Genomic DNA, 26,891 nt, shown 5'->3' with positions numbered 1-26,891 from the left:
GTTTCAGTGACTTTTCTGAATTAAAACTGAAGTCACACAGCTGCTCTCTCTGTACTACCCTACCCTGATTCTTGCCCAAATAGCAGAGCCATGGCTGGCTGCTGGGCCTGTTGTCCAACAGAACCGTTTGTTTGGATCCCCATGGCTCCTCATTGCTGCCAGTCTGTGGGCAGTGCTGGGTGCTATAGGACAGGCAGAGCACCCTGGGTGTGCTGCCAGGGCTCACACAGCACACTGCTGGGCTACAGCCAGCTGGCAGGAATGGCTGGCCCAGAAACCTGAGGCTAAGCAACAGCAACACAAAAGATCTGAGCATTAGAGACCTGCAGACCCTGGCCCTGCTTCCCTTGGTGTGCAAGCAGAGGAGTCCTTGAGGTATTCACTGTGGATTTAACTCATGCTCTCCACTTCTGCTGCTTTTTGTCTGCAGCAATTAACAGGGTGCTCACTCAGTTCTTGGAAGGGTTTAATTCTTGTGTTTCACTGCATCTTGAGGCAGCACAACTTTTTTCAGGTTGCTTTCAGGAATCAGTGTCACTCAGCTACCAAGAACTCTTGGTAGATCTCAGTTACATAGAATTCACAGTCATTCAAGCTGGAAAGAAAGGAAAGCTAAACTGCATACTTCATCTTCTCTTCATTTGATAAATCTGTCACGGTTTAACACTGACCCGGCAATTAAACCGAATAACAGACGCTCTCTTTAATCTCTCTCTCCCCTCGATGAAGAAAGGAGAGAGAATAAGGGAGAGAGACTTATGAGTTGGAAACTAAACTACACAACTTTAATGAAACAGTAATGGTAAATAGGGAAAAATTACTAAATATATACAAATATACAGGAAAATGGAAACCACATTCCTCCCCCCTTTCCCCCAATAACTCTCACGTCACCACCGAGGCTGTAGGGCAGCCCTGGGAAAGTCCAGGCTGGACTCCTGGAGTCGGCAGCAGTCGGGAACCGGAGGCAGGAACACACAGATAGGGGCTGGCACGGATCAGGACCACAGGCAGACGAACGGACAGGATCCTTCTAGGATGCCGGGTGAAGGAGGGGAAGCAGGAAATCAGGAAAAGATCTGGCTCGGTCCCCGTGATGCCTCAGATTTATACTGAGTGTGACGTATATGGGATGGAATACTCTGTTTGGTCAATTCTGGCATCTATCTTGTCTGTTCCTCCCCAAAGGAGGGCTCAGGTAGGGCCTCTGTGTCCTCCTGGACGGTAAAATATTTTCCTCAGAGCTGAGGAAAGCAGTGTCCTTGGCCCTGCATACCAGTCTCTAGCAGTAACTACAAACATCAAGTGTTATCAGTCCTAGAAGCACATACACTGTCTGAGAAACTTGCTGTTAATTTCAGCAAATGCAACTACTTACAAGGGACTTAGCTAAAAGCAAAAGTACAGAAACAGAAAACCACCTTTATCCTGGCCCAAACCAGGACATTCCACCCCTTATTCCATACCATTTGCGTCATGCTCCAATCATTACTAACTCGTATCCCTAAACATATCTATACACAAATTACTACTATCTCTCTGTGCTAAAAATCACTAAGTAATTCAGTCTACAATTGCAGATGTTCATCTATTGTAGCAGATTCTCAAAAGAAGGACCAGTCTTCACAGTTCATGTCCATGGTCCACAAGTTGTAGGTTGCAGATGCTAATTTCAAGGAAGTCACTGGATGTTAGCCGATGAACCTAGTTCTGGTTTCATCACCACAAAATCATCCTGAAAAACACTCATAGAACACTGTTAGTTTATGCAACAGTTCACATAACAGTAGTTATGGTGGGATACAAGTTCATGACTCCCAAAGAGTCTATGCATTACTGATTAAGCTAGACAAGCAGAAATTAGGAATTCTCACCTAGTGTTAGATTCCCTTGTGGTACACATTGTACTCCTCCATCTTTCATCATCACCCACCAAGTGTGTCCAGGCCCTTGAGCGAAAGCAACCCCACGAATGGGTTTACCTTTGCCCGAGGCAGGATAAATCCAAACTGTTTTCCCTAGCAGATTCTTTTCATGCACCACAGGCACTTTGTCCCCATCTACTGTGTGTAGAAGATCTGACTGAGCAGGACCAGCTCGATTGATGGAACCCCTGGTGTTAACTAACCAGGTAGCTTTTGCCAAGTGCTTGTCCCAGTTTTTGAAAGTTCCACCACCCATTGCTTTTAAGGTAGTTTTTAACAGACCATTGTACCTTTCAATTTTACCTGAGGCTGGTGCATGATAGGGGATATGGTATATCCACTCAATACCATGTTCTTTGGCCCAGTTATTTATGAGACTATTTTTGAAATGAGTTCCATTGTCTGACTCAATTCTTTCTGGTGTACCATGTCTCCACAAGACTTGTTTCTCTAGGCCCAGGATAGTGTTCCGGGCTTGGCATGAGGCACAGGATATGTTTCCAGCCATCCTGTACTTGCCTCCACCATTGTAAGCACATAGCGCTTACCCTGGCGGGTTTGAGGCAATGTGATGTAGTCGACTTGCCAGGCCTCCCCATACCTATATTTTGACCATCTCCCTTCATACCACAGAGGTTTCAACCTTTTAGCTTGCTTAATTGCAGCACATATGTCACAGTCGTGGATAACCTGCATAATAGAGTCCAAAGATAAATCCACCCCTCGGTCACGAGCCCATCGATATGTTCCATCCCTGCCTTGATGACCTGAAGCATTGTGGGCCCATTTGGCCAAAAACAGTTCACCTTTATGGTCCCAGTCCAGATCTATTTGGAACACTTGAGCAGCCTCATCTGCTCGTTGGTTGTTTCGATGTTCCTCGGTAGCTCGATATGAAGGTACGTGGGCATCTACGTGACGCACTTTTACATCAAGTTTCTCTAACCTAGTAGCAATGTCTTTCCAAAGTTCAGCAGCCCAGATAGGTTTATCTCTACGTTGCCAGTTGTTTTGCTTCCACTGCTTTAACCAACCCCATAAGGCATTTGCTACCATCCATGAGTCAGTATAGAGATAAAGTCTCGGCCACTTTTCTTGTTCAGCAATGTCCAAAGCCAATTGGATAGCTTTTACCTCTGCAAATTGACTTGATTCACCATCTCCTTCATCTGTTTTTGCAACTAGTCGTGTAGGATTCCATACGGCAGCTTTCCACCTTCGATGGCCTCCTACCAGACGACAGGATCCATCAGTGAAAAGAGCATATTGTTTCTCACTCTCTGGTAGTTGGTCATATGGTGGGGCTTCTTCAGCCCGTTTTACCACTTTTCCTGGTGGCATTCCAAAGTGTTTGCCTTCTGGCCAATGTGTTATTGCTTCTACAATTCCTGGACGATTGAGTCTTCCTATCCTAGCTCTCTGTGAGATTAAAGCAATCCATTTACTCCAGGTAGCATCGGTAGCATGATGGGAAGATTCTCTACCTGTGGACATAAAACCCAGTACAGGTAATCGTGGTACTAGGAGGAGCTGTGCTTCAGTACCAATCACTTCTGAAGCAGCTCTGACTCCTTCGTATGCGGCCAATATCTCTTTCTCAGTGGCTGTGTAGTTGGCTTCGGAGCCTTTGTAGTTTCGACCCCAAAATCCTAGAGGTCGGCCTCGAGTCTCTCCTGGAGCTTTCTGCCAGAGGCTCCATGTAGGACCATCACCTCCATCTCCGGTGTAAAGCACATTTTTGATGTCTGGCCCTGTTCGAATTGGTCCAAGGGCCATTGCCTGTACAATCTCCTGTTTAATATTCTCAAAAGCAGCTTGTTGTTCTGAGCCCCATTTAAAGTCTTTCTTCTTCCGGGTAACCTCATAGAGAGGTTTCACAATCTGATTATAAAGAGGAATATGCATTCTCCAGAAACCAACAGTTCCTAAAAAGGACTGTGTTTCCTTTTTGGTAGTTGGTGGGGCCATAGCTGTTATTTTGTTAATCACGTCCACTGGGATGTGGCGACGTCCATCTTGCCACTTAACTCCCAGAAACTGTATCTCTTGTGCAGGTCCCTTGACCTTGCTTCTTTTAATAGCAAAACCAGCCTCTAGAAGGATTTCAATTATCTTCTTGCCTTTCTCATAGACTTCCTTTGCTGTGTCACCCCACACAATGATGTCATCGATGTATTGTAGATGTTCTGGAGCTCCACCCTTTTCCAAGGTGTCATGGATCAGTCCATGGCAGATGGTAGGACTGTGTTTCCACCCCTGGGGCAGTCGATTCCAAGTGTACTGGACACCTCTCCAGGTGAAGGCAAACTGTGCTCTGCATTCTGGTGCTATAGGGATAGAAAAAAATGCATTAGCAATGTCAATGGTAGCATACCACTTGGCTGCCTTTGACTCCAGCTCATACTGAAGTTCTAGCATGTCCGGCACAGCAGCACTTAGTGGTGGTGTAACCTCATTCAGGGCACGATAGTCCACTGTCAGCCTCCACTCTCCATTAGGCTTTTTCACTGGCCATATAGGACTGTTGAAGGGTGAATGAGTCTTGCTGATCACTCCTTGGCTCTCTAGTTGCCGGATCAGCTTGTGAATGGGGATCACAGCATCTCTGTTGACACGATATTGTCTACGATGCACTACTGAAGTAGCATTTGGCAACCGCTGGTTTATAGTTCTTAGCAATCCCACTACAAAGGACTTATCTGAAAGGCCAAACAAAGCATGCAGCCATTCTCCATTCTCAGTCTTAATAGCTGCAGTACCAAAGGACCAGCGGTACCCTTTCGGGTCCTCAAAATCACCTCCCTTGAGGTAGTCTATGCCAAGGATGCACGGAGCATCTGGACCAGTCACTATTGGGTGTTTATGCCACTTTATTCCAGTGAGGCTCACATCAGCCTTCACAATAGTCAGTTCTTTAGATCCCCCCGTCACTCCAGAAATAGTGACGGAGTCTGTGCCTTTCTGATTCGATGGCATTAGGGTGCACTGCGCACCAGTGTCCACCAAGGCTTTATACTTTTGTGGCTCTAATGTGCCAGGCCATCGAATCCACACAATCCAATAGATTCGGTTGTCCCTCTCCTCCACCTGGCTAGAGGCAGGGCACCTCTAAGCTTGAGCACATACAGCATTGGCAGTATGTGCATTACTGGAGCTTGCATCCCCAGTACTCACACCTGATGTGCAGGGATCTTGAGTCACCAGCATATTTGGATTGGGTAGCTCCACACTGGAGATTTGAGCAGCCATCTTTTTAGAAGGACCTCCTTTTGCCTTCGGCTTACTCATCAACTTAATCACTCGGTCCTGTAGGTCAGCAGTAGGTTTCTTGTCCCACTTTGTCATGTCCTCTCCACACTCACACAGGAGTGCCCATAGAATTCCTCTTGCGAAATTCTGTTTCCCTCGATTCTGTCTCATAGGAGGGCGTCTCCTCTTAATGGTGGCAATGGGGCGTCCTCCGTCTGTCTGAGGAAAAAGGGGTGAATGCCATTCCTCAGATGCTCTCTTGATAGCTGAGACCCAGGCCCGATGAGGAGCTGTGACAGCCTCTTCACACTCTCGTGCAGTTTTAATCACATCACCCACGGTTGTATCCACTTCTGCAGGAACCCATAGCAGTACTGATAGAGTATGGTTAAAAGGTGATGGTGCAGCATGCACAAACCTTTGCAACATAGGTTTAGGACATGGTACGTGATAAGGGTCTTCAATGCCATCATCATTATAGATCACTTCTCGTACAGCCAATTCTTCCAGATACCTGATAGCTTTTCCAAGTGTGGCTGCTTTGACCTGTGGGCAGTCTATTGCCTCTTTATAGGGATATCTCTCCCTGACAGCTGACAAGAGTCGTTTCCACAGGCTAGTAGTTCCAGCCTTTTCCCCAAATGCCCGATCAATAGCTGCATCTTTGGCTACAGGGCCCAACTGCCTAGCTTCCTTTTGAGTTAATGTTATGGTAGCAGCCCCATCATTCCAGCATCGGAATAACCAAGAGAGGAGTGGTTCACCTGTAAAACGGCTGTAGTCTTTTCTCAGAGTACGCAAGTCTCTCATGGAATAGGGCTGAGCAGATTCTGAGTCTGAGTCCTCATCTGACTCTGCACTAGCTGCTCTAGCTGGTCTGGGAGGAGAGCCATTATCCTCTATTTCCTCTATCACCTGGTCATCTTGTTCAGACTTGGAAGGGTTAAGGCTCGCTTCTGATTTCCATTGTTTTCCTTTTCTCTTAGTTACAGGGTTAACAAGTAACTGTGTGGGCTGAGGGGGAGAGGCTGAGGCATCTGCAGCAGTGCCAGCAGCAGGGCTTGTTTTCTGAGCAGCAGCAGTGTCTGTGGGAGTAGACACAGCAACTGGAGCTGTAGCAGAAACACTGGCAATGCTTGCCGACCTTATCTGAGTTGTGCCCTTGCATGAGGGGGGGCGAGAAGCGGCTGCAGAGGCAGGAGTGGGGGTGCTCTCTTTACGAGGCGAGCTCGTTCCCCTAATTGTAGTTGTCTTACTCCTCACCAATATATGGTAGCACATGAACACCTGAACACCAAAAATCAGGAGGCACAAACCTATAACAATCATAATGCCATTTAGACAAGAATCCACTGAACTCAGCCCAAGGGTGGTATGTTTCCTCAAAAGAACTCTGAAAACATGATTACGAACAAAGTTCTTAATCCTTCTATGAAACATCACTGCACCATACACCATGATATACATCAATATTGAGGACCATATTGCAACGATGGTCCTTAAGTGTCTCTTACGATAGGAAAGCCACATATTAGCACTCATTCCAGCTGCAAAAAGACAGATCGCATTCCCTAAATTCCAAAGATACGGCATGATTGGTTTAATTTCCAACCCTGTGAAATTTCCAAAGGAAAAAGTCTGATTCCAGCTCAGGAAAGCCATTCTTTCACTGGAGTTGGAATTCAAACTGTTCAGACAATTTAGTCAAAATTTAAACTGGACTCGAGCCAATTAGCTCGAGCCCCACGTTGGGCGCCAATAAATCTGTCACGGTTTAACACTGACCCGGCAATTAAACCGAATAACAGACGCTCTCTTTAATCTCTCTCTCCCCTCGATGAAGAAAGGAGAGAGAATAAGGGAGAGAGACTTATGAGTTGGAAACTAAACTACACAACTTTAATGAAACAGTAATGGTAAATAGGGAAAAATTACTAAATATATACAAATATACAGGAAAATGGAAACCACATTCCTCCCCCCTTTCCCCCAATAACTCTCACGTCACCACCGAGGCTGTAGGGCAGCCCTGGGAAAGTCCAGGCTGGACTCCTGGAGTCGGCAGCAGTCGGGAACCGGAGGCAGGAACACACAGATAGGGGCTGGCACGGATCAGGACCACAGGCAGACGAACGGACAGGATCCTTCTAGGATGCCGGGTGAAGGAGGGGAAGCAGGAAATCAGGAAAAGATCTGGCTCGGTCCCCGTGATGCCTCAGATTTATACTGAGTGTGACGTATATGGGATGGAATACTCTGTTTGGTCAATTCTGGCATCTATCTTGTCTGTTCCTCCCCAAAGGAGGGCTCAGGTAGGGCCTCTGTGTCCTCCTGGACGGTAAAATATTTTCCTCAGAGCTGAGGAAAGCAGTGTCCTTGGCCCTGCATACCAGTCTCTAGCAGTAACTACAAACATCAAGTGTTATCAGTCCTAGAAGCACATACACTGTCTGAGAAACTTGCTGTTAATTTCAGCAAATGCAACTACTTACAAGGGACTTAGCTAAAAGCAAAAGTACAGAAACAGAAAACCACCTTTATCCTGGCCCAAACCAGGACAGCTTTGCAAAACACATAATGGGTGCAGGAAACCCCAGGCATTACAATAACAGGTAGATCATCTTGTACATTGGCCCACAGAAGTTTTGTATTATATACATAGCCATGTTATATCTTTTCTGATCCTACCAAACAAGTTTTGATCACCAAAAAAAAAAAAAGGGAGTCAGTTCACACTTCCTCACCTGGCCTGGTTCCTTCAGTTTTAACTGAGCATGAAAGTTTCAAGCTAGTGGGCACACAGGCTGGCTGACCACAGAAGATGGGTCATCTAAGGAATTTTATCTGTTAGCAGACCAAACAAGCCCTGTAAAACTTAATTTCTGATTTTAGAGTAGATTTTTATGCATTAAATACATGCATTTTAAACGCATTCTGTATCTGAAAGCAGGTACATTTTGTCCCTTTTTTCTCAGATGTGGATCTGAAGCTTATTTTCCACATGGAATATAATTAAAGGCTGACTTCAGGCATCCAGGTAGCTAAAGAACAGATGAGATTCTTCCTTAGAAATTACTTTGCAAAGCACAATAATGATACTGATTTTCTATATGCTGTGAAAAAGTGTATCTTTATGAAAAATGGAAGCACAAGGGACTATGAAACCAATGAAAGTATACAGTCCTAATAAAATATATTAATAGAGTGTAAATTTAATTATCAAATGTTCCTCATATACATGGGCATAAAAAATGTGCAGTTTTTGGTGTTTTGACCACAGACAGTTGAAGAAATCAGGAGTTAGAGTCATAATTTTCATTCAAAAAGAAAAATTCAGAGATGAATACCAGATCTCTGAAAAGTAAACTTAGTATGAGGCAATGAAAACCTAAAGAATGAATACAGGTAAGGTGTAGATGTACACTCTTGTAAAAATGAAATTAGATGGAAAGAAATAATGCATTTACAGCAGCTGGGAAAACAGAAGAACCTCCTCTCATCTTTAGAAAAAATATGTGAGACATTGAGGATTTTCAAGGTGTCAGGATGATTGATTTAACTCCAAATGGAGTCAACTGCAGTTGGTCCATTTTACTAGTGCATTAGGTCACCTGTTTATACAAATCTTTTTAGCTGCAGCCTGGTATTTTCAAATTTTCTGACTAATGAAAAATAAAAACAGTAGGTTAAATGTATACTATAGAGTGGTAGAAGATAAAACAAGAAGAAAAAAAGGAAAATTTAAAAAAAAAATAAGGAAGTAATCGACTCACTGAGTAAGCAAAAGGATTATATCAGATTTAACTGCTTAAGTATAAAATGAAAAGTGAGACTATTCAATGTTAAAAATTGCTTCTACTGCATCTTGAGTTCTCTATTAGCACTTGTTAAAAGTAGAGATTTTTTAAGTGTGTCCTGTGCTTTTCAGAGAAGAGCTGAAGACCTGTACAGATAAAAAACACATTCTGATGGATGTGTTATGTGTGGAGAGAATATGATGACTTATGCTTGTACCTGTCACTATCTTGATGTACTGTATCTTCAGCAGTGGAAAAACTGTTCTTTACTAAGAAGTCAAATAAATACATTCTGAGAAAAATAATGAAGTCAGAGAGGCAGAAACTGAAAACAGAGTCTAACATGCACATTTCAGGTAAATCCTGAACTAGTAGTTGGGTTATACTCAAATACAAATGTTTTTTGGCAGCTGTGATTTTCAGATCTTTAAAAGGCATGCTCAGAATGGAGTTAAGTCTTCAGCTTTTTTCCTAGGACAACAGAACAAGTTTCCAATTTGAAACATCTTAAGCTCTATCCCCAAAATTTAAATATTGACTTCACATGAATGTATATAAAATATTAAGGTTAAAGAAAATATTTAAAAAGAGCAAAGAACGCTTCACACTATCAAGGACTGCCTCTCATTTTTATTAGTTTCTTTTTTTTGTAGGTGTTCATTGCAGAATGAAACTTTCCCTGTCACAGTAAATCTTGAGGAATTCAAAGCTATGCTGCTCCATAATTATTATGATTAAGCCTCTAACTGCTGCCTGACTTTAGCATTCAGGAATTTATGGCTAAAAGTTAAGAATTCTTCTTGCTTTGCATTCCACATATGGTGAATCCAACAATTAATAAACCCAAGAGTTCACTGAATGAAACAAAAAAAATTAGCTTCTCTATGCTTTATTAAAGATAGTTTCATTTTATTAATTATCTGGAAGTGTCTATAGGCATACTGAAGATAAATCTCTTTGCACCTCAGAATCCATACCTGGAAATCTCATGTTTTATACAACTCTGCACAAAGGCTTCTGTCACCACTGAAGTGAAAATTTATTTGCAGAATAGGTCTGTTCTCCAAAAATATCACTGTATGTATTTAGTACTTTGCTACTCAGATATTATTAATTTCCTGCAGGGAGGAGTAAATATTAAATTTACAGGGCATCCAGTCTAGGCTGCCTTATCTGAAAACAGTAGTGATGGTGACAAAGAGAATCGGTGATCATATAAGGGTGAAATGAGGTTTTAAATGAATTTTTGGCTATAATTGCTTCAGTAAGACAATCATTTGTACAAAAGAGATTTCTCCATTGCTTGTGGTTAATTTTTGGAATGCCAGCGAAGTACTGCTAAGCCAGTACAAAGCAGTACAACCCTTAACTACTTTGGGGCTTAATTTTTCCCTGTATTGCTAGGAATACCAGATAAAACTGAATGGCAGAAGTCACTTTCATCAAAATTTGATCAAATTGATCAAAATAAATCACAGGACTTGTCATAAAATAATAAATTAAAATATCACCAAAGATATTTGCCAAAATACATCATGTAGGTAGAACAATATATTAATTTCTGTTTAAGAAGAACAAAGACTTATATGAAAATGGCATGTTTTTCTCTGTAACTGCTGTTGGCAAACCCCGTGGAAATATTGTTGTTAAATATATACAATCAAATTGTTTTAATCTTGATGGTCTGTCTTTATATTTTTGTCTCTAAGTATCTTTTCCTGCAAAATAGGTAAATAAATTACAGACAAGTCATCATTCAAAAGTTCATTTCATGACTACTAGAAAATGACTGAGGTTGTGAGAACTTTTCTATTTTTTCTTATCTTCCACCAATCCAAGTATATTTTCATAAATTCTGGAGATGCTGCTTTTGTCTACCAGATCAGAATGGCATCTTGAATCAGAGCATTAACTCAATACCCCAAGATGTAAAAGCCTTTGACATAGTTTCCAATCTCTTCAAGCTAGATTTATATAGTAACCCTCAACTAAGGAACACAAGTGCCTTTTCTAAATGCTGCATAATGTACAGGTCATGAGCAGAAGATGTTGTTAGCAAATGGAAATATGTCTATTTCATATATATTTCATATTCTAGTTTTAAAATTCTCTCCAACACATTTGTATGTTGGGGTTTACGATATCAGACATAAACTTTGTAACTGATTTTTTAAAAGCAGGTTGAAATAGTGCAGAAAAAAAAATAAACAACAGCCAAGAATTTTATTACTGGTATCAGTATTAAGACCGAATTATCCAAATTATTATCTCAGTTCAGTTATTACTTCTGGAGGAAAGTGATGGCCTTTCAGAAAGACACAAACCTAGCTTGTAATTCACAGTTCAACAAGAACTGTCTGTTTGCAGAGCAAGATGTACTTACAGGTTTGGTAGCATGAACATGCCATTTTAGAAAGTTTGCATAGTCTTATTTTTTCCTTATTATGTCTGAGTTCTTTGCCTCTATAGATTGCCCAAAATTTTATACTAATTTTTATTTTAAATACAAGGCAGACAAGAATGGTTTCTTTGGTCAAAGAGATTTATGTGGTGCTGAGAGTTTTTATGTAACAGTAGTTTTAAGACTGGGTTCACAAAACCTGAAATGTTTACCTGAGGAAAACAGACACATGTAAGAGAAAAATATGTTCTACTAAAAGAAAATAGTATTACTTTTAGAAATGCTAAAAATGAATCCAAACCCTTCTGCTTTCTCTATTAGCTTATTACGTTTGTTTCCTTTTGGAAAGTTGATTATCCTAAATCATCACTGTTCTGTTAGCTTTATCCTACAGACATCCTTCTGTGTGTACAAAAGACTGAAAGATTGTGCAAAGATGCATCTAAGTATTGGGGTCAGGAGAAGGTTTTGCTGTCTTGGATAAGAGCACTTTTAGGGGAAGCCCTGTTGACAAAGATGAATAAATATAGCTTTTCCTCTTTCCCAGATTCTCAGTCTGCTTTTTCCATATGAAGAGAGCAATCACATCAAGAGAAATTCTCCACAAATTAAGTAGTTCTATGTAAATAAACAGTAATAGAAAATGACAAAGAATGATCTCTGTAGTAGTGGTTAAAATTATTTAGTGCTGTTGAGATTTAAACATAGCCTCTGGCTGCTAGAACTTATCATCAGTTAAGATCCTTTATAGAGAAATATTCTAATCCAAGCAATAGAAATGTTTGGACTGATATGATGCTCTAGGACACTGTGAGAATAATAACAGGCTAGAAATTACTGTCCTTTCTCTTAACTCTCCATTTAAAAAGAAAGATTAGAGAGATTTACCAGAAACAAAAATTAACTTCAAAGGTTACTTGTTTGAAATAGATGTCTGATATAGTGTGATACCTTGTGTAGAAAAAAAGATCTGTCTATTCAGAGGAAATAACATGCTGAGTCTATTGAAAATGAACAAAGCCAATCTTTATAAAGGGGAAATGAAAAGAATCTATCTTCCTCATATTAAAAGGCAAGAAAGACAGAACCTATACTATTGTTGATCCACGGATAGTAAAATTAGGGAATAACTGCAAGAAACTTAAGAATTGCTTTGTTTGAGGATATTTTTTGGTCTTACAAACAGTCTTGCAACATCTTTAAATCTAGATTATCAATATTACAATCTGAATGCTCTTGCAGTGTTAGAATTAACTTGAAAACAAGTTATTTCTTGATGTTCAAGCTATAGCAAAATATAGAGTTTTCACACAGGCTGTGAAAAAAAGAAATCTAAAAGAATTCTAAACACACTTGCCTCAAAGTGGCCCCAGGAGGCCCATTCAGTCTGTCCTTGATGAACAAAAATAAATATACCTGAACTGACATCCTGAAAGGATATCTTCAGCTCCCTCCCTTTTACAAGAATCTGCAGTGAAAAAGATTTTACAAGCTCCTCAAGAAATTTTTTTCCTGTTTATAATTAATCTTGAAGGAAGAAACCATTTCATAATAACTGATCACCTATGATAATTATGTTTTACCAGTACTCTCTCTAAACAAGCCAACCAATCAACAAGTACAGAAAACAACTGGTGGACCATTATTAGTAAGTATGTCTGCTAGGGAAATTTGTATCCTCTTTTAGTGTCTTTTTTTCTTTAATGAGCAAAACTTGATCTTTTGACTCAGTCCTTACCTGTCAGTATACCTGTCAGTATACCTGTCAGTATACCCAATAACTTGTATTGCTGTTGTCACTCTTTCCATTCTTACCAACTTAGACATAGCCTTGGCAAGGCTTCAGTACTGGGGAGTAGAGCAAATCAGTTATTTCACACCATAATGATTCTATTTATACTTTCTAGAAGTCCAAGAGTTAATTTTTTCCTATCTTTTTCTTCTCAAGTTGATCTAAAACTGGGGTATATGGGGCAGTCTGCACATACATCTCTGCAGAGTCCCAGGTATCTAACAAGATCTTGAAGAACACATGAAGAAGAATACATAATACCTTTAAAATTCCCAGTTCCTTTTCCCTTTGCGTGCATGTCCATGTAGGATTTCACAGTGCAGATTATTTTTTTTTCCCTTTCTCCTTTGCATTATTTTTTGTTTTATTTTATGGGAAACTCATTAGAAAAGATGTTAATGGATATATCACTCAGCAAGGCACCTGCAATGCTATTGGCTCTGGTGGAATATACTTCAGTCAATGAAGGAAGATCCACTTGGGCATAAGATAGTTTAACACAGTCCCTAATCCAGTTTCTTACTGTGCAGAGATCTCCAACTATTGATCCAAACAGCCACTGAGGTTTTCAGAACAGCCAACTCCTTTGCAGTAGGAGGTAATTCCTGCTATTTAATACCAGTAATCAGGCATAAACCCTTTGCTGACAAAGGAAGAGTAGACTACAGAGTGTTTGCTGAAGTAGAGGTTTACATGAAGAAAATACAGATCTGTGCCACTGACAAGCTGTATCTTATTGCTCAGTTGTTGCCTGCATCAGATGTTAACTCATATTGGGATGATTGGGCTTTATATGATTCTTTCTTTACGGCATCATCTTGCTACATTTCAGATAAATTGCAATACTTTTGCTTGTTCTCCTTAATTAAAGGACTTTCCTGCATGGCAAGGATGTTGTCTTTAGAAAGCTGTGTTTTGCCCTATTGAACATACCTGCAAAATTAATGGAATATACTATTGGACATACATTGTAATCTAGTTACTCAGTCCAAACAGCACAAGAAAAAACAGTTTTATTTCTGCTCTAAAACCCCCCACAGTCTTTGTTGTGTTCTCATTTCACACTAGTGCAATTTTGGTACAGTCCTTTTCAATATTAGACAAAAAAATGTAAGTTAGAAATTTACTGCAATGAGACTGAAGATTGAACCTCTGCAGAACAAACAATGACTTAAGCTCAGAAATTTAAAACAAAGATGGAAAAATAAATTAACAGCTGGATTCCATCAGACTTGCATTATGTCACCTCAGGTAGAACCTAGGATAAATTGTGACAGAGGTCTTATTCATAAAGGAAACAATGTACGTGGCATTGATTGCCACCATGTGAATCTCTTACTTCATAGCAGAAAAAATAGCCTCTAGAAAAACTGTCTTCACAGACAGAAAGAGTAATGAACAATTTCCAACTGTGTACAGTATCAAGTTAAATTCTGTGGAGAAATAAGGTTTCTTGTTAGCAGGAACAGCTTCATGAATCTGTAATAGTGCAGTGAGAATAGCAATGGAATGAAATTAAGAGGAGGAAAAGGAAAAGAAAAAGAAAAATGGCTGACACAGCAAAAAATGTTTAAGGCTCTTACCCTAAACTTAATTTCAGCACCTGAAAGCAGAGATCTGTGAAAACCAGTAAGACCAGCTAACAGGTACTAATAAAATCAGTGATGATCTAGTGATGACTTTCCCTGTAGCTTGTTCAGAGGACAGCTATTGTAGCTGGCATTTAGATGGTCTAAATCAGTAGAGCCTTTTACCTGTTTTATGGTGTGGAGAACAGGAGTTCACCCACCTTAAACAATAAAATGGCTCTTGAGTCAGAAAGTAAAAGCACAAATTGGCTGCCAAAATGGCTTGGCACCTGGAGAACTTTGTGTGAGAAGGAGACAGAAGCTCCAGGGGCTCAGAGAGCAGAGGATACAAATGCTTCAAAATTGGCTGTCAGCCCACGGGGAAAGGACTGTGAATGGACAGGAGTGTTGTGCCTGTCTCTGCTGCAGCCAAACAAAATGAAGAGACAGTGACTTTGTACTATAGCAGTAAAGGATCACGGCAGAGTCCTGTGTCCTGGTTAAGGTCTCTGTGGTAGTCATGGTATTCATTGTCGTTATCAGCCTTCTCTTCATCCTCCTCCTTCTCCTCCTCATCATCATCATTGGAGTCTCCTGGAGGTTTGCATCTTCACCCTGCAGCTCAGCTCCTGTGCCAGTCCTGTGTCACTGTGCTGTAGTTGTTGTCACGTAAAAGTTAAGACTCCCCTTTTCCTTATTAACCTCAGGTCCTACTCTCGCACCCACACTTCATTGGGTGACCCCACAGAGGAAAAAAAAGGTGTTGGGCTCACCCTCTCCTTACCTTAATCCTATTCTTTCCTTCCCCTTCCATCTTCGTTACTTGTTCCCTGGCACATATATATATTTCTTGGGCATCCCTTACCTCTCCTGAACCCTCATCCCTTGATTGGCCATTCATCCCTAAATAAACCTTAAGTCAGTCCTTAATTTGAGGGAGCTCTCTGGTAGTGGCTAACTCTATCTCACCTTACCTAAGTTAACAGACTGCTACTTATGTTTACAAGGAGAGAATCTCTGGAAAACCTGTTGGTGTTGGATCAATAATACAGTGAGTAACTGAATGAAATCTGCAGTTGCACAGATCTGTTCCTGAGCCAAAATGGCTGTTTTCTTTGGCTGCCAAGATCCGCACAACAATAACCCTGTGCTCTGTAATATTTGTTGCAAAAGAAACTGTAGTTACTCCAGTTACTGTCTTTTCAGAAAATCAGACAGCCAACTACTATGTTACTGTGTTCTTCCTTCAGTGCAGAGCAGACCCTAAAATAAACAAGACCATGTGCATCGCTGATCTCACCGGAATATTTGTAGCTAACTATTAATTTGGCGTTTACTTTTTGATGGTTCACAAGAGAAGGATCTCATACCCAGAAAACTTCAAGCTTCTGGGGTCTTATGCCAACTTTTTACTGCCCTATGGCCTTTTTTTTTAATCCAGTCTATAATGAAGACCAAGCATAAAAAGAAACAGATACCGTGCCTGCAAAAGGTGTGATACTTTCTGCACACTATTCCAGATATTCTGAGATTTGGTAGATGCTAAATGCTAGAATCTTAACCACTTTTAAAGAAGAAGGTTATTATATCTCCAGTAAAAAAAATTAAGGGTAGCCATGTGACTCTCTAACTTACTCTTTCATAAGGTTGGAGTTATCTTCAAGTCATTTTGAGAGGCTTGGAACAGTTTCTTTCCTGATAAGGGGCACTGAGTTTTCAACCCATGCAATGCTGTGTGGTGATGTTAAACAAGAGAATCAGTCCCTTCCTAGTGGAAAAGTATGAAAGCTGGAAATTTATCAAATGGCATCTACATATTTCTGGTTTCCATTCCACAGTTATACTCAAGAGTTAGAATCCTCAGCCCAAACATGGCTCTTGTGACAGTGTGCATTTATTTTTTTGGCATGAGCCTGTCTCAGCCAAACTGCATTTTGCCTTGAAATCTGCCTTCCTCAGGGTGTCAGAAAATAAGACCACATACATTTTGCCCTGGTAGAGGAAGAGGAACCTTTATAATATGTAATGACAGACCTCTTGCTGGAGCCAGCCCTGGAAAAGAAGAGTGAGCTTTTACAGCTCAGGAAGACATATCAGAAAATAATGAACTTCATAGTGTCTAGAATTCGAGGGGTAAGCTTTGCCTAGCTCAGAATCAAGAAGGAAAGAAGCTTTTCACTGAGACTTCCTGTCTTTGATTTTTCTCAGAGTCACCATCACTGCAGTTGGGGTTTGCACTGGGGTCACTGGTAGGGTCATCCTTTCATTGGCAGGGACATGCTCTTGCTGTTTTCATTCACTGTTATTCCCAAGTGCAGACATCCACAGATTTCACTGCCTGCTGAAGAGCAGACAATTCCCTCTTTGGTGCCTGTTGTCAATTTTTCTAGCATAGTACTTGTTACTTTTTATTTATTTTCATCTTGTGAATATCAGACACATTTTAAAGTCTCGTCTTGGTCTCTGAACAAATGACTTCACTTAGACTGGTATTTTCTGCAAATGTTACAAACTTTCTTGATTCTTTCTTTCAGGACATTAATGAAAATATCAATTAGAACTAGGCCAGAAGCAAGACAGAACCCTACTGGTATCCATCTGAAATATCTTCTCAGCTCATCAGTAAACCATCAGTAGGAATGCACACTGAGTAGGGAATATGGCTTATGGCTGCGGTATCTAACCTGATCTTCCTATTGTTAGAAATGTCACTGGGACTAGTGCCAGAAAGCTTACTGATAAAGCATTTCTTTACCCTTATCATCTAGGCTACTTAGAGTGTCAAAAAGGAACTGCAATGATCAGAAGCAGTGTAGGTTCTTTATTGCTTCTGTCATTCCGTTGCTTGTAAGTTGATTACTCAAAGACTTGAAAACAGAAGTTGAAGCTATAAATCTATAATCCATAACCTGTTCATCTGTTTGTTTGGGTTTTTTTGGTGTTGTTTGTTTTTTTTTTTTGGGGGGGTGGGGGGTGGGAGGTTGAGTGCAATTTCCTTCAGGAAGGTAAAATTCTTATAATACCATAGCCTAGCCATTTCTTCAAGACTAATTGTGAGATGGTCTTGATTACTTATCAGGTACTCCAAGATGAATTTTATCATTCCCTTCACACTTAAACCTCTCTAACTTACTCTATCCAAAGTAGTCCTCCATACATTTTGTAGGGCTGTGCCCTACATACTGTTTTCAAAAAATAATTAGATACTTAGTCCCACATTGCTGTCATCCTTTCGTTGCTGCTGTTGTCTGATCAAAAATTTCACCTACAGCTTCTTTTGATAAGGACATTTCTTTTGTTCTTTCTCCTTTTATCATCACCCAGAGAAATGCAACAAATTTGCCTTTCACCTCTTTCTAAACTTCAGAGAGTCACTTCAAAGTGTTCTTGATCTGCAGTGTAATACTGGTTTCCTTTTCACCTGTTCATGCTTCTTGAATAAACTATTTCTGTTTTACCAGCCTTCCAGTTCTTTTGATTTGTTTCCCTGGCTTTCTGTGATACTGAATAGCCAAGGTTTTTGGTTGTAAAGCAAGATTTTAGATCCTTTCTCTTCCATTGTTGTGCTGTTTCAAGTTGATGTCTAGGTTATGCTTTCAAACGAAATCTTAAAATGTGCCAGAAGAAAACATCTTTGTATGTCAATACAAGATCAGTATCCTGAAGTAAGCCATATCACCTCTATGAGGCTGCCTGCTCATTGGTACTGAGCTGTAACATTAGGAAACTTGGCATGATCAGGTTATCTTTCTTGAAGGTTCATGCTAAGAAGTCATCCTTCTTCTCAGAGATGATATTTCAGGCTGGTGGATAGTTGTCTCATCTTCTAGGAGTGTGATTATGAATACTGTTCTTGCTGCCTTAAGAAGCTGATTTTGAATGCCCTAGCTTTAGGGAAATCTCATTGTTATGTTCTCCATCATTTTGCAGACCCATAATGGTGTGATAATTTTGGGGCACCAGGGAGAGGAGATTGTCAGGCAAGTTCTTGAACACCTGATAGTTTCAACAGAGTACTCTGTGGTCAGTTGATCTCTACTATCTTGTTTACTCATTCTGGTCATTTACTGAGTTCTACCATTCTTATCGAATTAATCTACTCCAGCAGCTCAGTCTAGCTTCCTGAGAGAATCCTAATGGAAGCATTTAAATATCCAGCATGTCCTACCTGAATTCCTTCTATTGGATAGTTCACCAAAATCTGATGAAGTTCAACATCAGTGTCCCTGAGCATGCTATTTACTCAGCCAGTAACAATGCTGGAAATAATTAATTATCCTTGAAATTCTGTTACTGTCAAATGTCAGCATGTTACTCAGATATAGCCATGGGTTCATTGATAAACTCTCTGAAGTGTTTGTAGTTGTATCAAGACATAAAACAGTTACTTATCATTAGGGCAGTTAACACCGCTACTTACATATATAATCCAAATTAATACAGCTAAACCACATTAATACCCCTAAAGCAGTTAAACATTAACACCTCCAAATATCTAATATTTTCTTTAGTATTGTGTTTACCCTTGCAATGTCCTAGTGGGTACTAACATCAACAGTGACCACCTTCCTCAAAGAGACAGGCCGTGTGTGACACAGTAAGCAGCTGTCATCCCAAATTCTTTACCATGGAGCGTACGATGTTTACAGGTGGGATCCCTTCCTCCTCAGCCCCAAAGTCACCCGGGAGCTATTTTCACATATTGTCTTTTTGCAATAAATTTCCCTCCTTCTCACTGCTTCCCTGGAAAAGTTTGCCACACTCTACATTTTCCCCAGGGCAGCTGCCCCAGAGGAACTGTTTGTTCCCCAGTGACTACAGTGTCTTGCCCCAGCCCTCTGACATCCCCAGAGTGAATCAATGCAGGGAGGCAGCAGGCACATGGCCAAGAGGCAATTGCTGCCACAGCCAAATCCAGCTCCTGCCACGACAGACAGATGAGTGCTGAGACTGTGCACAGCCAGCTCTGAACAAAAATGTGCTTAGTGGTGTGGTAAAGACTTATTTCTTGTGCATTTTATTATTCATTGTAGCTTGCCAATAAAGAATCTGATCAGCTTTCCCTTTTTTTAAAATCTGCTAAGATATTCATACAACTTCTGATTCACATCAGGGAGGAGCTTGTTTCAACCTGAATTCCATGTCTCATATGTTCTCTCTTTAAAGTTCTTTTGCTGCTTTCATTAGGTGTTGCTGCCCATAATTAAGGATCTCAGTCTGCTATCCTCACTTATATGCCTAAGCTAAACCTTAAAGATACATGTGCAAGTCTCTGGGGCCTGATGGGATGCATCCAAGAGTACCGAGGGAGCTGGCACTTCAGAAGCTCTCACTTCTCAGGGTAACTTCCTGTGGTTCTGGAGGGCTCAGAAAGGTCAGGCTGCTTCACAATTGCAGATGTGCTGCTACTGGGGAAAGGGTACAAAATAGTTCATAAGATTCATGGCATCAGGCAGAATAATGGACATGAGAGCCTGCATTTGTAATCTCGAAATGAAACAATTTGCTTTTGCAATTTGAATTAAGTAGTTTCTGAATAAAAATGAAAGTAAATTAGGGAACACTCTTAAACTACATGAAATATCTGGTTTGATTCCTCGGTGGCTCAGGCGGTGGACTGTTCTATTTTTAACAGTGGTATGAAGGAGAGGCAGAGGTAATCAGACCTTCTTTGGGTGGTTTTTAAGCAAAAAATGTTCATACTGTACATTTTCCAGGTTAGGAGATCTAACAACATTGTGATTTAAATTCCACTCTAATATTTAAGCATAAGGTGTTGAAAGCCCTAACTTGCAAGAATATGGAAGTTCTTTGCAAATGGTGTCATGTTTACACCAAATATTACCAAAAATCTCTGTAACTTAAGCATAAAATATCATATTATGGAAAAATGGCATGATACCTACCTACCACTGTACATATGTGTATGTATTATATACATGTGTATGTATATGATATATATATATGCATATGTATGTATCAGCTCAAGAGACATCATGATGTGATTGTTTAGAAGAGTGGCAAATATTTAGACTGTAAAAATAAATTTTTACATGGTTTGTTCAGTAACACACTTGATAATGGTTACATTTTAACCTTAACCATCACCAGTGCACAGACAAAGATTTTTCTTTTGACAATCAGATTTTAAATCAGCTGCAAGTGTATGATGCCATGGAGAAAATGCTATATAGTTAGTATTAATTATTCTTGATGGTTTTTAATTGTAGAAGTTCCATCACTCAAGCTTGAGAATGTCAGATCTGAAGAGAGATTGTCTTCCTTAACTCTTTCAGTTCTCTTCTCTTCTGCTTGATCTGTATATGCTGCTGTCCTCCCCTCCAAAAAGAAAGAGGGTCCTTTTTTACTCCCATATTGTTTGTCTTGTTTTGCCTAGCAAGTCATCCTTGTATATTTGAAAGAATATCACTTGTTTGTACCTTTTTATCTGTATATCAGTTTTAGTTGCCTGGATGCCTACTATGTGCAACTAGACCTGCCTTTTTTTGCCTCTTTGGTGACTATGTTACTGACACAGTCAAATAAAATTGTGTCTGGCTGTGCCACCACATATGTATGTTATAACATACAACTGTTAATTATAAAATTTAACAGTTATTAAACTATAATTATCTTAAGCTGTTTGTTGAGTATTAGAAAATGGGTATTTAATCATTACATAATATTTATTATATTTTGACTACTCCATTTATAATTTCTTGGTATGACAGACATTTGCATTGGCTACAGTCTCCTTGTTTCTTTTGAGTTTATTATTTTTGCTCCATTTTTTTTTTTTTAGTTGAGTGTGAAAAAATGTGACACATCTTTCAGAATGAGAGAACTCTTGTGGAGGGAGATGTCTGGTTTCTGCAAAGATGACTCAGTCTCTCTTACCTGGTGAGCTGGCCATAGCAAAACAGCTTTGCATTTGCTGTTACATTAGTTACAGTGTGACACCCAAAGATAAAGATGCCCTTCCCCATGTACTAAGTGATTATGTCACTGTTGGTATGGAAGGAAGTATTAAGTTCCCACTAGGATCAGCATGTTGGATATCAATTACTCTAATGCTGAAGTGTTTTACGTCTTTCTTGAATCAAACAGCCAAAAGAAAACATAATTATATAGTACAAGTCTGAATTGCAAATTAATCAAACCTCTCTAAAGTTCCTATTTTGCAGCTGAAATGTTGCCTACTCTAGCTTGAAAGCATTTTTCCAAGTACTTAAGGTGCTCAGAATTTACAAACCAGGAAGGATTTGTATTTTCTTGGCAGATGTCCTTTGGATCTACTTAGGCTGTTCTTCACTATGACTCCAGAGTAACAGTGCTTTGATAGTTCTCAAAGTATGCATTTTGTTACCAGAGAAGAAGAATGCAGTCAGTTATTTCTGGGTCCAGATGTACTTCCTACCTGTGTTTTCTGAGTTGCTAAATTGTAGTGAATAGTGAGGCTTATCCTAAGCAAGGACTCAGTAAAAAAATTGAGAAGTAAATGAAAGTTTGCTGCAGTTTTATAAATGGTGAGAACAAGGAAAGAAATAAATTTTGCAAATATTACCCAGCTGTTGAAGTGCAGCCTTCTCATATCCCTCTGATCATGGCACACAGACTGCTTGAAGAACAGGCTGTTGTGGATTTGTTGATCACACATGTTTTTGATAACCCTAGAGCACTTATTTGTCACTTACCTAGTTCACTTCAACAGAATTTCTACCTTGAGAAAGAATGAATCACTCTGGGGAGACTCTTAAACACCAGCTCTGAGTGATGTTTTTTACCAAAGTGAATGTCAACAAAGTAATTCAGTCTGAGAACAAACCATTATCTGGCTCTTCCCTGACCCATTTCCTCTGTTAAGGTGAGAAAGGGAATGTGTCTGCCACAAAGAAAAGAATTAACCTGCAATGTGGCCACGTTTTAAAAATTCTCAATAGTTGAAAGCTGGCTTGGACATCTACCTATTGCTGCCTGCAGAGTGAGACAGCAGGGCTCTACTCTCTTCTCTCCCTCTGCTCCTCATTACATTCAGTGTTCAGGATAAAAGTGAATGTATTGACTACAAAATTTTTCAGATGCCTTGTTACAATCAACCCCTTCTTCATTTCTCTATTCCTCTTTTACTTGGTTTATCTGTCTCTATGCAGAGAAGCGCAGACATTAGTAGCAAATCCAACCTAAATAAAAATTAATTTGAATGAAATAAATGTTACTCCTGTTTTCACTGTACTGTCAGAAAATAATGCAAATTAAGAACTTGAAATCTGATGTGCAAAAGCAGTTTGTTTAGTCAGGCATTACAGCACTACCTCGGATTTTTTTTCTTCTTTTGTCTCTGTGCAGGGAAAAAAGAAAGAAAGAAGAAAGAAAGAAGAAAGAAAGAAAGAAAGAAAGAAAGAAAGAAAGAAGAAAGAAAGAAAGAAAGAAAGAAAGAAAGAAAGAAAGAAAGAAAGAAAGAAAGAAGAAAGAAAGAAAGAAAGAAAGAAAGAAAGAAAGAAAGAAAGAAAGAAAGAAAGAAAGAAAAGAAAGAAAGAAAGAAAGAAAGAAAGAAAGAAAGAAAGAAAGAAAGAAAGAAGAAAAGAAAGAAAGAAAGAAAGAAAGAAGAAAGAAAGAAAGAAAAGAAAGAAAAAGAAAGAAAGAAAGAAAGAAAGAAAGAAAGAAAGAAAGAAAGAAAGAAAGAAAGAAGAAAAGAAAGAAAAAAGGCAGCATTAGCAATTTTATCTGATTAAAAACTTGTATCATTTTGCTGGGTCTAGCACCTTGCAAAGGCTAACACCAAAGTACTGAAAACTCAGGGCCATTAGTAGGCTACTATTATTAAAATGAAAATTGGGATGAAAAATACCTTTCACAATCATGTGTAAAACAACAGCTAGGCAATATAATTTCTATTAGTGTCTAGCAAAAAATTTCTTGAAAGAAGTATTTGAGATAAATGAGCTCCATGCAAATGCATGAGGTCAGATTGAACTCCACAGGTACCTTATTGCATTACAAATCTTGTATCTCATGCTGGGTTTACAAGAAAAGATGGGACATGGACAACATACATTAACTTTTTTCCAGAAAAAAATAAACTTTCCTGGCAAAAATGGAGAGACAACCAAATGCTCCATAAGTGCTCACCACAGACCTTAGGGCTGAAAGTGAAAGGGTAGGGGTAGAATGAATATAAATGCAAGTATTATCAACTATTTGGAGACGGTGTTTTCTTAGTTTTGTAAATACAAAACCAAAACAAACCTCCAAAAACCTAGCAGCCCCCAGATCAAATGACACTTATACTATTGAGTTTAAATACTTATCAATTCTGCAGAAAAATAATGATGAAAGATACGGTGTTATACTTCAAGTAATACATTCACAGTGGCCTTGGTGTGTGTACCCACTGTACCTGTGATAATCATACCTCAGATGTGAGCTCTTCACAGCTACAAAAGATCTTTTGAATTGTGGTAGACAGGTACAAACCACAAATACCACGTGACCTCCACGGGGTACTAAAAGCATGTTTTCACTCATGCAGTGGTGAGACTGTAATGACAAGCACAGACTGTGTGGAAACTCATGGAAACGCATGGAAGAATTCAGAGTCTCACATTCTACTAAGTGGTCAGAAACCCGATCAAAAAAAGAATCACACACATGTAATTATTTCAGAACAGTACTTGTCTTTTTGAAAGGAAGTGGTCCATTGGTAGAAATCAAGAAATTGTACTTTCTGCTGCATTAGCAACAAAGCCTCAGAACAAATTGGCTTCTTGTACTATGGACAATGACTTGCATGAGAGAAATCCAGAAAGCTGAACTCAGAAAGGTTAATAGAGAGCAGAGCTTACTTTTTTTCAACTATTTGTCTATTTTTTACAGCCCAGGAAATTCTGAAGTGCTCCTAAAATGAAACCTCATTTAGAAATTATTTTGTACTCTGGGTGGTTATTGGCAGAAAGAAAAGATGGCAGTATTATACTTGGGCTCCATAATGGCTCTGCTTGTAAAATATCAAGAGTAGGAAGAAAACCAGGTTCACTTCTACAGCCATGTGAACTATGGGGAATTCCTTCCACAAAGCTCAGGGATACATATATTTGTCTTATCAGGAATAAGAGGCAGCATTAAAAAACTGTGAGATGACTTAGCAAAAATTCAAGTTCTGTTCTTAGATGAGTTGTGCTGTGTCCTGCTGTCACAGGTGCTGTGAAACACAAGATCGAGGCGTGAGAAGAGTTCTGTAAAGAAAACACCTTTCTGCCTTATCTTTTCCTGACTGTTCTTCTTTTAGGACTTCTCAATGAGAAATAGCAATACAGACCCAGTACTCTCTCTCTGCTATCCTGCTTTATTGTGTACTTGTTTCAGTGAAACTTCTATGCTTCATAGAGTTGCTACAGTTCCTTGCTGTGGTTCCATGGCAAAGAAAAGAAGCAAAATTAAACTTTGACCTTTAGCTTCCATTTTTTCCTACTCGGCTATAACATACATTGTTTGGCAAAAATAATTTTGCCTAGAGTGAAAACTGATGCAATAGGACAACAAACATTTTGTGCAGTGCTTGCAAATCTGGCATGATGCCTGGCCTTGCTTTCTGCTCTACATTTGTCAGTGCAAAACCATATAATATTACTGAGGTGAAAAAAACTACCTCTCAGTATCATTTTTTTGCCACCTCATTGAAATAAACATAATACCTTCTTCCACAAAAATTAGATTAAGTGATTTAGTCAGGCAGCACAATGTAATATTCCTGCAATGAAAACTATCTTATTCTACTCATCAAAAATATAACTACAGTAGAGAAATAGACTTTTCATTATTTACATAACACTGAAGATACTCATTTGTGTCTTTCATTTATCTATTATACCATACTAATGAATAAATTACTAAATTGAATACTGCATTCTCTAATGGCATCACTCAGGGATACTATTGGAATTAACCTCTTTCTGTGGTTAATTTAAACCAATGCAGTGCAAAGAAGCTTACTTGAAGTTGCTGGACAGCTCAGACACATTAATTCTGTTTACCAGAAGTGTTTGAGCTAGAAATATGCAAATGTACAGATTTATCTCAGGTTTGGCTGCAGTTAAATTGGGAACTTGTAGGTCTCTTGTATCGTACTATTACAGCTCTATTTCTTCAGTCAACAACAAAAAGTAATAAATACCCTGACCTCACACACAGACACCTACACAAAAGTGGCTTTAGCTGAAAATAGAGATTTATTTTAAATAAAAATTCTGTTTGAGCTAAAGAATTCATAAAAACAAACCCAGAATAAATAAGTTTTTTTTTTCCTAGAGACATCATGTTTCAGATCATATTCCAACCCCTACATAATTCACCTTGTTTTTAGGCTAGCTCACTACACAATAAACATCCTGGGCCTCATTGTCTGGATTTATATTCAAAACAAAAGCTCTAATAGCTCAAATTGTGAGTAAACCATGGGATTGCTACTAGCCTTCCTCTGCACCAGATCAGTTCACGAAGAGAAATTTCTTAGGCACAAATAAAAGCCAGGAAGTCCCATGGCAAGCCCTAATTTAAATCACTTACTGGATCAATTACCAAAGGTGGCTGGGAGAAAAGAGCAAGGCTGATGTTCTGTCTCCAAATAAACACTTTAATAAGTAAGATACAACAGTTTAGAGTGTGAAGCTCTTATCTCTATCCTGCTGAGTGAGAAACTTCACCATGAAAGAAAAGAGCTTTAGCAGGAGCTGAGGAATTCCCTGCTGCAGGTTGATGGCCATACACCCTCTTCAACAGCAAAAGAGAGGGGGAGGCTTGCTGCTGAAACAGAGTGAAAGGGTCTTGGGGGGAAATGACAGGGAGACCATTTCTGTTAGCTCAGAACTGACAGATGCTGTCCTCAAGTGCTCACAGAACTGCTGTGCAGTATGTCAAAATGCATTTATAGGGTTTGAGGTTTTTTGTCATCTGCTCAGCTAAGGTTTTGACATTCCTATCCTAGTTAAAATACAGTTTCCCAAGTAAGACATGTTCCTTGGTTCCTTGTTAGTTTTTTTTTCCCAAGAGATCTGCTTTGCTTTATTTGGTTGCTTTTCAGTTTTGACATGTTTTTATTGGTTTCTTTTAACTACAAATGGATCAGTAGATCTTTTATTGTTCATTGTAAAGTACTTGATAATA

Source organism: Calypte anna, chromosome 2 (assembly GCF_003957555.1).
Source record: "Calypte anna isolate BGI_N300 chromosome 2, bCalAnn1_v1.p, whole genome shotgun sequence".
NCBI lineage: Eukaryota > Metazoa > Chordata > Aves > Apodiformes > Trochilidae > Calypte > Calypte anna.
This window is presented reverse-complemented; position numbering follows the sequence as displayed.